The sequence below is a fragment of the Dipodomys merriami genome, unplaced genomic scaffold (assembly GCF_024711535.1).
Source record: "Dipodomys merriami isolate MVZ:Mamm:240054 unplaced genomic scaffold, mDipMer1.0.p SCAF_3808, whole genome shotgun sequence".
Classification (NCBI taxonomy): domain Eukaryota; kingdom Metazoa; phylum Chordata; class Mammalia; order Rodentia; family Heteromyidae; genus Dipodomys; species Dipodomys merriami.
In genome coordinates, this window is record NW_027205391.1 from 4,238 (window position 1) to 15,568 (window position 11,331).

The 11,331-nt window shown below is 46.0% G+C and overlaps 1 long non-coding RNA gene across 1 annotated transcript; it reads left to right on the forward strand.

Annotated features, from left to right (window-relative positions):
* Positions 1 to 3,507: 3,507 nt before the first annotated feature.
* Positions 3,508 to 6,418, forward strand: LOC138805043 (uncharacterized). The gene is made up of 3 exons (XR_011365415.1): positions 3,508 to 3,578; positions 4,138 to 4,356; positions 6,328 to 6,418. It is a non-coding gene; the product is annotated as an uncharacterized lncRNA (long non-coding RNA).
* Positions 6,419 to 11,331: the final 4,913 nt, after the last annotated feature.

The window sequence follows — 11,331 nt, forward strand, 5'->3', positions numbered from 1 at the left end:
CAGAATGCTGAGGCAGGAAGAACATAAATTCCAGAACAGCTTGCACTATATCACCCAATTCTATCTCAGAAAGGAAGGAAGGGACAGACTAAAGGGAGGAATAAGGGCAACAAGCAAATGAAGAGAAAAGGAGGAACTAGTAAATAAAGGGAAGGGTAAACAGAAGAAAGAAAGGAGGGAGAGAATTCAAAGAACAAAGAATAGGGACAAAGTATTTTGGGATGTATAAATAACCCTCATGTATGACCCAACAATGATAAATGTCAGCAACTACTTATGGAGACTTTTATAAAAAGAAAAAATAAAGTAGTAGGTGACAATATGTGACAAAATGAAATAGGTTTATGGAAGAACAGCTCTCTGAGATTCATCTATAAGTGAACTTCCTGGGTGTTTTAGGGTAAGAGGGATTTTTTTGGAACTAGGTCTTGCTATGTAGCCCAGGTTGGACTGTAACTCACTATAAAGGCCAAGATGGCCAAGATGGCCTCAATCTCTGAACCTCCTGCCTCTGCCTCCTGCATTCTGTGTTTGTGAATATGGCTTTATTACACCCATCTCCTTTTTAATGCTGTTGTTGTTGCCAGTCCTTGACCTGGAACATAGGGCTTGGGTGCTGTCCCTGAGCTTTTTTGCTTAAGGCTATCCCTCAACCATTTTGAGGCATATGGACATGAGGTTATCTTGTCATTGTCAAGAAGAGTCTCATGGACTTTTCTGTCCAGTCAGAATTCAAACCGAAATCCTGAGATCTCAGCCTCCTGTGTAGGTAGAATTACAGATGAGAGCCACCAGTGCCTGACACATCAATAATTCTTTTCCCTTAAAAAGACCTGTCAAGTTGCTGAGTAGTGGTTCCTCATGCCTACAATCCTAGCTACTCAAGAGGCTGAGATGAGAGGATAGCAGTTCAATGCTTGCCAAGGTAGGAAAGTCCATGTGACTGTTATCTCCAATAAACTACCAGAAAACCAGAAGTGGCACTGTGACTCAAGTGGTAGAGTGCTAGGCTTTAGCTGAAGAACTGAGGGACAGCACCCAGGTCCAGAGTTCAAGCTCCATGGCCAAAAATAAATGAATAACTAAATGAAATAAAGAATAAAAGACCTCTCAAGTAGAATAAACTTCAGGTCCATAAAATAGAAGTCTGCTTCTGAGATAGACATACTTTGTGTATGGTTTTTATTAGAACAATTATAGATATATTAAAATTCAAGACAACGGTACTAAAAGATATAAAAGCAAGATACTTTATTTCTAACCTGTGAGGGATAAATAAAGATTTAAAAAAGGGAGTAAGTGAATGAAAAACAGTAAAAAGAGGTACAAAGCAGCACAGGGACCCATACAAACTGGAATCAGAAATGAGAATGGCAGATGTGGACAAAACTATGACTTCATCTTGGATGTCTTGTCTCTCTTCTCAAGTGGAAAGAAATTTTTGAGTTGAATCTTTACAAAGTCTCCTTATCTCAGGCTCTCTTGCAATTAGATGTAGACCGTGCTATGTGAAAAGGACAGTGTTATAATTTCTGTACAAGGATAGTGTCTGTAATAACCCGTGGGGCCCAGGGAATCAGTGGGGCACAATAGTGTGGCCCCATGGTCCGGCCTGCTGGAGGGGGAGCAGCATCAAGAGTCAAGCCTCACAACTCCACAGACCCAGCCACTGGACAGAGCAGGGCATTGTGAGGCTGATGTCACCACCCCAAGGGGCACTGGAGGGGCATGCCATGGCTGGGGCATGCCACTGGAAGGGGCAGAGCAGGCCACCAAAAGGGGAAGGGGCATGCTCCTGGAGACATGCACATAGGGAGCTGACTATTGGGATTGGACTTGGGCTGCTTGGGGGAAGATCATGAATATCAGTTTGATGCCATTAGTGGGGCAGGGGTGCAGCCTTTCTAGGTGTATATAGGCTGCATGCTGCAAGGCTAGGGGGGAAGTTAGGGGAAACACATTGGGAGGGAGGAGGGAGGAGTCCTGAGGACACCTGGTCTCTTGTGGAGAGGGGAGTAAGGAGGAGACCAGTGGTTCTGAAGAGATGAGAGTAAAGGAAAGACCTGGAGTCCTGAGGCAGGAATTGAGTGTGGAGGAAGGAGAGGATTGGGAGTGGAGGGGGAGAGATGGCAAGAGGGGAAAGCCTGCCACAGTAGGGCAGGGCAGGCCTGTGGAGGACAGGGCAAGCTCTGAGAGGCCATTTGGGGCTTCTTGAGGGGCCATTTGGGACCTCCTTGAGAGGTCCTTTGGGGCTTCTTGAGGAGCTATTCAGGGACTTTTTTGGGGGGGCGGGGGTTCCGGTCGTGGGGCCTAAACTCAGGGCCTGGGCACTGTCCCTCAGCTCTTCACCTCAAAGCTAGCGCTCTACCACTTGAGCCACAGCACCACTTCTGGATTTTTTTTCTTTTTGCTTTTTTCTGTTTGGTCTGGTCATGGGGTCTGAACTCTGGGCCTGGGCGCCGTCCCTCAGCTCTTCAGCTCAAGGCTAGCACTGTACCACTTGAGCCACAGGGCCACTTCTGGCTTTTTTCTTATGTGGTGCTGAGGAATTGAACCCAGGGCCTTATGCATGCAAGGCAAGAGCTCTACCACTGAGCCACCATCCCAGTCCTTCAGGGACTTCTTGAGGGGCCATTTGGAACATCCTCCTGAGGTCACTCAGGGCCTCCTTGAAGGGCCTGTTGGGGCCTCCTTTGGAGGTCATTCAGGGCCTCCTCTGGAGGCCATTTGGGACCTCCCTCTAGAGAGGCCTGTGGACAGTGGAGAGGCCTACATGTGGGGGAGGAAGGGAAGAAAGGGAAAAGCCTTCCCCTTTGGAGGTTTGGAGGTTTGGGGCTTTGGAGATCTGAGGTTTGAAGGTTTGCAGACCAACTAATTGGTGGTTTGAAGACCAACCAATAAAAGTTGGAGTGTCAGGACTGCCTATTGGAGGTTTGGAGGTTTGGTGATTGAGGCTGCTCTTGGTTCTGGGTATCTAAAAGGACAAGGAAGTCTCAAGACACCTTTCTGGTGTAAATAAACTTCTTTTGTTCACTTCTCACTGTGCCTCCATGGATTGTCTCGCTCTCTGTGGTTCATCAATACCCCACTGGGTGATGTCCTGACAGGGGCCATCCTAGGATGGCCATCCTAGGATGCCCAACCCCGAGGAAACATGAGGGCCACTGGCCAATGTCCTCATGGTTTCCACATGGCTGCCATGGTAGCAGTAAGAGCATCCGGCCATGTGCCCATTGTCATTGGCAACAGACTTCCTGGACCAAGTACCTAACTGCCAGCAGGTGTGCACTGGGCTCTGATTGGTCCACTTCCTCACTGATGTCAATGGCCTGACTTGTGATTGGTCCATTTCCCCCTGACATCACAGAGCATTGTGAAGGTATGCCCAACAGGGTACATATGAGGCAGCTGCTCTCCAGCTTTTTCAGTTACAGTGCTGGGAGCTTTTACTCCGGTGACCTGATGGACTAACTCAGAACTATTTGATTGCTTTCTTTGGGTGTGGGGAGTGGTAGTTGTGTTGTTTGGGTTTGGGGATTTCATTTATTCAGCTGGGGGTTGTGTTTACTTGTTTGTTGGTAGGTTACCTTCTGTTTCTTAAGATTTATTAGTTGTCCACTTCATTTAGATCATCTTAGGTAATTCTTAAGCTTGATTACTTGCCATCCCAGGGACAAAGTGTTAATGTACAACTTTAGTTCCTCCCCCAGGGAGGGGGAGATCACTGTCATTGTACAGTACAACTTGACAAAGATTATTGGTTACTGCAGCTGTGTCTATGAGAAGCTGGCCCATCACTGCCTCACTGACACCACAGTGGCAGTCAAAGTTCTCCCAAGGAAAGATCTGAAAAGTCATGAGATAGAAAACGAGGTAGCAGGTGGGAAGTTGGCTCAGTGGTAGAGCGTTTGCCTTGCATGCCTGGGGCCCTGGGTTCGATTCCTCAGCACCACATAAGAAAAAAGCCAGAAGTGGCCCTGTGGCTCAAGTGGTAGACTGCTAGCCTTGAGCTGAAGAGCTGAGGGATGGTGCCCAGGCCCAGAGTTCAGTCCCCACGACCAGACCAAACAGAAAAAAGAAAATGAAGTAACCATTGTGAAAAGTGTACGTCACCCACACATCATCCAATTGTTCCAGGTGATGGAGGATGAAGACTCCTTGTCACTGAGCTGGCCACTCAGGGACATCTCTTGGGGTGGAGTCAATAAATCCCCTTGCATACGCCTATTCCAGTATGAAGCCAAGAGGTTGTTCAAGCAGATCACGAGTGCCGTTCACTACCTTCAAGAGAACTGAATTGCACACCTAGACCTGACAGCCAACAACGTCCTGTTCAACACCAATGGCAATGTTAAGGTCAGTGATTTTGGCGTTTCAGGGTGACCCCAAGACAGTTGCTAAAGGGGGTTTGTGGAGCCTTACTATTCCACCCCACTGAAATGATCCTACAAAACATGTTCAGTGGGTACAAGGTGGACATTTGGGGACTTAGGTGAGGTTTTGTATATGATGACAACGGGAAAGTTCCCATTTGAGGAGAATAAGATGACTCAGATATGGAAACAAATCCTAGAGGCCAGGTACACCGGTCCCCTTTACCAACTGCAATGGGACGTTATCTCCTTCCTAAACTGCTGACTGTGGGCTTCAATCTGAGGCCTGCTATTGAGGAGATAATGGAGCACCCATGGCTGGCCCTAAGTGTGGGATTTGGCCTGCTTCCTGATGAGCAACTGCCCAGCAAGCTGGACCCCATTATTGTCACAGTCATTTGCAACATGGTGTACACGGTAGCTGGTATTAAAAAGAAAGAACAGAGCATTCAATGAAGCCATGGCACCTACCTGCTCATCCATGAAAACATAAAGGAGAATACCAGAAGTGTGGAATCAAAAATGATGCTTTTGGCTAGTCCACCATGCACACCTCCTGAGGACAATCCCACCAGCCTTCTTCCTCCACAAAAAAGAGCCACCTATTCTGCAGGATGTAACACCTTCAGCTTGTCCTCAAATTTTCAGTTACCTCTGAAGAGAACCCAAAGTGCCAGTCTGCCTGTCCTTCTGCTCTACACCCTGCAGAGCTCCAGTTCCAGCTTCATTTGTGGCCCAGATTCTTTTAGCTGGTCGGGTACACTAGACAGTTTCCACTCAGTGGAAAATGGTCTTCCCTCTGGGCATCCTCAGGGGGAGGCCATAGACCTCAGGTGGAACATTAGACAGGGCTGGAGGAGGGTGGCTAACAGGATAGTCACCATTTTTCGCAGACTTTGCTGCTGTGTGAAAGCCCCAAAGTAATGTTCACAGATTGAGAGCAAAGCTGTCCCAGAGAAAGCAGTGCAGAACTCTGAAACAGCACAGTTGAAAGCCACCAGACTCAGACCTTCGGGGTGAGTCTAACTAAAGCAGAGAGATGTGGAATTGAAGAGCTGCAGGTGGGAAAGGAGTCATGCAGGAAGTTCACACTGTGGAGGTCTCAGTCCAGCATGGCCAGGTTGTGTGACGGCTGCTAGGGGATTCTCCGACAGGGATTCCTTTCGGAGAAAGGACAGCTGACATCACCAAGGCTTTCCAATGCTGAAAGATAAGTTGAAAGGTGGCCTCAATCTGCTGTACCTTCAGAGCTGGGCATTTACACATCGATCCCTTACTTAATAGTATTGTCACTTTATTGAACAACCTTTTCCCTTGGTCCTCTGAACACTAAGGTGTTTTTGTCCCAAACGCTTCAGGTCATCTCACCTTTCACGTAGGTTGCTTGTGTCCCCAATTGCTAGTTTATTTATTTAGGTTTAAAGTGAGGCCCTTGAGCTTGGTGGTATAGGAATCCATGGATCTCAGGGGCAGGAAGCATCCTGGACTCTGTTTCTCCTTCCGCAGTCTCTAGGTGACTGGGTACAACTACTGAGCACACTAGTTACACTGGCTGGGTTGGAGTACAAAGGCAAATCTTCACTGCGAATGGAGAGGTACCTCTCTCCATTCACCCAATGCACTATCAATGGTTTCTGCCCTTACTTTCCTCCATTTCAATGCACTTTCCTGCGTGTGTAATTTCTCTCTAAATCTCATCATTATCCCAACATAAAACCTTCATCCAAGCATCTCTTCTTTCAGAGTTGTTTATTTGCTCACAATAAAAGAGACCCTATTACTAAGACAGTTTGTTTTGAATGGCAACTCCTCCCATGAGTCCCCATTTTCTCTAAGGGGAACCAGAAGGCTGGGTTAGCTGAGTTTCAAATAAGAGAACAGTCTGACCAACCAGAGCCACTGTTTAGACTGGCTAAAAATATGAAGTAGAATAATATTCCTTCCTTGATCGTAGAGGTAGAGAAACCTGTGAAGGAGCAGCATTCCTGAGAAAGTATGGAGATACAGTGGTGCCACTGGATGGACCCTGCCTGGGATGACTGCATCTGGACAGTAGCAAAAATTTGGTAAGGTTGATATGACCTCTACCACTGGGCTATTTGTGTTGGTTTAGCCAGGGCCATGAGATTTCCACAGAGAGGCTTTGATGCAGGCTGATGCTGTCTGCCCTTGGGTGACAAGTGTGTTATAGGGAGGATTTGAGCACACCTGACTTTTGCTATATGTGCACTGATGTCAGGAGGCTAAGCCTGCAGAGCAGACTGATGAGATTTTCTGCAGTAGGTAGGATCAGTGGTCCAGCTCAGAGCTATTTGGGAGCAGATCTCCCCTAAAAGAACAAAAAGGGATTCTGGTGAGAGTCCCAATAAGGGCCACAAGAGGGAAAAGATGGGTACAAAGTAAATGACAGGGTGGACACTAAATGTAAAGGAGAAATGACAGGAGGCAAATTAAGAAGGGAGCTGAGGAATCCTGAATTCCACATGGGCCATTCTTCAGTGAAGAAAGTGGGTGGGAAGGAATTAACTGTTGATTTGTAAGACTTCTTGATCACTATTCTTTTTTTTTTCCTTTTGTCTGTTGTGTGTATGTGTTTGTGAGTGTGTGCTGCTACACCTCAGTGCTTTTTTCTTATGCTGTTTCCTTTGTCTTCTCTGTTCTCTCTCCACTTTTCTCACCTTCTCCCTGCTGCCGCCCACCATTTCTCTTCCTTTGTTTTCATTCCTCCCATAGCTACTCCTATTCTACTTCTCCTGTTCCTCTTCTTGCTGTTCCACTACTAACCTCTACCATTCCCTTTCCCTCTCTTCCTGCTCTTGAATCTGTCTCTCTCTCCCTCCACCTCCCTCACTCTTCCTCTCTCTCTACACTTCTCCCTTTTCCCTTCTTTCCCTTTCTCCCTCTCTGTCTTTCTCTTTTTTCTCTCTCTCAGTTGTCATGGATATGTCTGGTTCTCTCCTGCTTGAGTTATACTTCCAGGCTTGCATTTCTCTATTTACTTGAAGATGGAGTCTTCCCAGACTTGCTGTAAATGCAATCTTCAAGGTATCATCTTGGGAGATAGGTAGGAATACAGACAAGAGCTTACAGCATCAGGGAATGCAATTGGCTTTGTTAATCTGGTGTGGCAAAGGTTGCTTTCTCTATTTTGAAAGGGCATTTGTGTATTTATGTGAGGGATAGCTGTGTAGAGTCACCTTACAATTGGTTGTGGAAGGAAGGGGGTGATGGGTTTGTGTAAATGGACAGGGAAGGACGATATATGTGCTGTACAATTGCGCTGAGAGGTGTCAGATTCTTAGTAGAGACTCTATGAGTCCCCAGAGAGGCCCCCTTTCCCAAAGCACCCAGCTTGGGCATAGTGCTTCCGTTTCCCGGTAAAGACTTTAGGCCTCATGGAAGAATAGCAGAGCCCAATTTTTCTCCTTGGGGAATCAAGAATGCTATCAGAGCCAAGTTTTAAATATTTGAACATCAAGAGGCCATTTTTGGAATCACAAAGTGTATGAATTAAAAGATATTCCCTTCCGTTCAGCTAGAGGTCGTCAAGGAACAGGAGACCTGAGGAATCATGGAGATAAACTGGGATCTGTGGAAGGACATAGCCTGGATGGACTTTGGTTGTATATGGACCACACCCGTGGATGGACCCTGCCTGGGATGACTGCCTTCCCACAAGAACAAAAATTCGGTAAGATTAGATATGAGCCTTCACACTAGAATATTTGTATTGGTTCACCCAGGGCATTAGAATTGCACACAGAGGCAGTGTTGAGGATTCATGCTGCCTTTGGGTGACAAGTGTATGATGGGGAGGAGATGGGCAAATCTGGCCGTTTCTCTGTGTACACTGGGTCAGGCGGCTGAACCTGCAGAGTAGACTGATGAGAATAGCAGCAAGAGGAGGGCTGGGGCTCCTGGTGGGTCAGTGGTACTGCTCAGGGGTATTTGAGGAGCAATGCTATTCTCAAACAATGAGATGGATTTGTGGCGAGAGAAGCAATAAGGGTCCAAATAGGCAAAGGATGCATAACTGGTTTAAGACAGGGTTGATACTGATGCTGAAAGAGAGCTGAGGAGGAATGTAAGGAATGCTGAACTCCTCATGGAACAATGTACAGTGGAGAGGGTGGGTGGGGAGGGAAGTACTATTAATTTCCATGATTTCTCAATGCTTTTTAATTGTCTTTTTGTTGGTTGTGTGCATGCATTTGGGAATGTGCTGGCTTCAACTCTGTTCTTTTCTCTTTCTCAGTCTCCTTTTCCCTCTGTGGCCTTTCCTTGGGCCCTCCTCCCCTCTACTGTCTCTAATCTCTCCTTTCTTACACCCTCATTCTTCTTCTCCTCTTCTCCTCCCTCTAATCATTCTCTTCTCCCTATCTCATTCCTTCTCATTCAATCCTTTCTCTAGAATTTGTCTCTTTGTCTCTCTGTGTTTAGGTATGTATGCATGTCCCTCTCTTTTTCTCTCTGTCTGTTTTCCTTCTCCCCCTCAGGCCCCCTCTTTCCCTTTTTCTCTCTTGAGTGTGGGCGTGTTTCTGGCTGATGTTTTACCAGTGGAGTCACTCTTCTAGGACTGATTTTCTACTGAGTTGGACATGGAGTCTGCTCAGGCTGGCTTTATCTACAGTCTTCTCAGTGTCAGTGTGTACAGTAGTTAGGATTATACAGGTGAGCCTCCAGCACCTAGACTTTGTGAATCTGGTACAGCACAGATTGGTTTCTCTGTTATTACAAAATACAAAAAGAATTTGTGTACTTGTATGAGGGACAACTTAGAAAATTTTGGGAAAGGAAAGGGTGTTGGGTTGGGCTGTATGTGGAGAATGGAGAGGTAGAGAATTACGTTTCCACAGTACAAGGGTTTCAGCACTGAGAGATGTCAGATTCTTAGGAGAGACACTTTGAGTCGCCAAAGATGCTTCCAGTTGACACCCCCTTCCCCAGAGCACCAGGCTTTGGGCATGGTGCTTCCTTTTCCCTGGCAGTTCCCAGGGGAAGCCTCTAGGTCTCATGGAAGAAGAGTAGGGCCTGATTATTGTCCTAGGGCACATGGTGTGTAGGAAGCTGAATTTCAAATATTGCCACACTATAAACCTCCAGAGCCCATTTTTTGAACCAAAAAATGTAGGAATTACAATATTTTCCTTCCTATCAACTAGAGGTGGAGAAACTTTTGAATGAGTAAAAGACCTAAGAAAGCATGAAAATATAGGAACATGTGGATGGAGATGAGTACAAGCGGACATGAGCAGAAATTTAGTAAGATTGGATATGAACCTCCACCACTGTGATATTCATTCAGCAGGGCATTAGATTAGTGTACTTCACTGAGGAAGTACACTCAAGCATGGAGAATGAGAATACTCAAACTTACAAAAGTAGTACATAGTATATATGAAAAGGAAGATTAAGGCAGAAAGAATCAGGATGAGTGTTGGAAATAATCTGTGTTTTTGTGTGTTTGCAGATGTGTGTTGTGTGTACATGTGCACAAAGTTGTATTTTTGAGTATCAGAGTAGACCTCTTTGGCAAGGGGGTTTTGGGGAAGGATAGGGGACTGAGCAGCTGGGTGTGGGGAAAAGCATTCTAGGCAGTTGGAATAGCAGTTGCCCCCAGCTGGCACAGTGCAAATGCCAGTGTGGTTGCAGCAAGGAAGCCTGTCCTCTGTGGGGAGAGACAGGATCAGAGAAGGCACAGGAGCCTCTTGGCAGCACAGGCTCTGCACTACACCAAAGGAAGCTGTGAGCAGAGTGGTGACCCACCATGCTTCAACATTGTCCTGTGGTTCTCCAGTCTACTCTAAAGCCACATTTCTTAGTCTTCAAATATGAAAGGGTGTGTGTGATATTGGTGTTTCTCATGAAATTGAGTGTCCTCCAGTTCCATCCATAGTCTCTAAGTATTGGTTTCTTTTTTTTTTTTTTTTTTTGGTTCCTTTCTGGTGCTTGAATTAGGGCCAGTAAAAGGTCCCTGAGCATTTAGCTCAAGGCTGGAGCTTTACCAGTTTGAGGCACAGCTCCATTTCTGGTTTTCTGAGGGATATTTGAAGTAAGAGTCTCATGGACTTTCCTGCCTGGGCTGGCTTTGAATGATGATTCTTAGATTTCAGCTTTCTGAGTAGCTAGGATTACAGGCGTGAGCCACCGATGCCTGGCTCATGATATAGTTTTGATAGTGAAAATATCCTATCCAGAAGTCAAGATTGCCTGCTCTGGTTCTGGCTCTGCAGTCTTCTTCAATCTTGAAAATTTTTCAAGATTTTTATTGACTGTTTTCAAGATTATATGCCACTTCCACTTAGTCTTGTCTGAAGTTTTATCATGATTTGACTTGGGTCTTGCAGGACTATCGTGAAGTGACACTGTGTGCCTCCCACTGCATCCCACCAGGTGGCTGGGGACATCAGTTTGTCTTGGGAGTGTAGTAGGTAATTTTGATCACTTGAAGATGGCCAAATTTGCCCGTTTTTCTACTGAAAAAATTCTCCTCTCCCTTTGTAACTGAGTGATGTGTGGGAAAACACATAAGGCTGTGGAAATATCCCATTCCTCACATCATTGACAGTTTGCTTATGTATTTACATATTTATTCACGTTTGAACTTGCTAGGGGATTCCTATTGAATGCATTGGGTTGTAATTCCACTCCTGTCATGGTTTTGATGGTTCCAGACTTGGCCAGTGCGAGCCCCTTCTAACAGACTTTTATTAGTGCTTTTATTTCATTTTAATTTTATTTTTTTGCCAATCCTGGGGCTTGAACTCAGGGCCTGGGCACTGTCCCTGAGCTTATTTGCTTAAGGCTAGCACTTTACCTCTTGAGCCACAGTGCCACTTCCAGCTTTTTCTCTTTATGTGGCACTGCAGAACCCAGGGCTTCATGGATGCTAGGCAAGCACTCTACCCCTAAGCCCTCATTAGTGCTTTTGTTCTTCACTCATACACAAGATCAATGT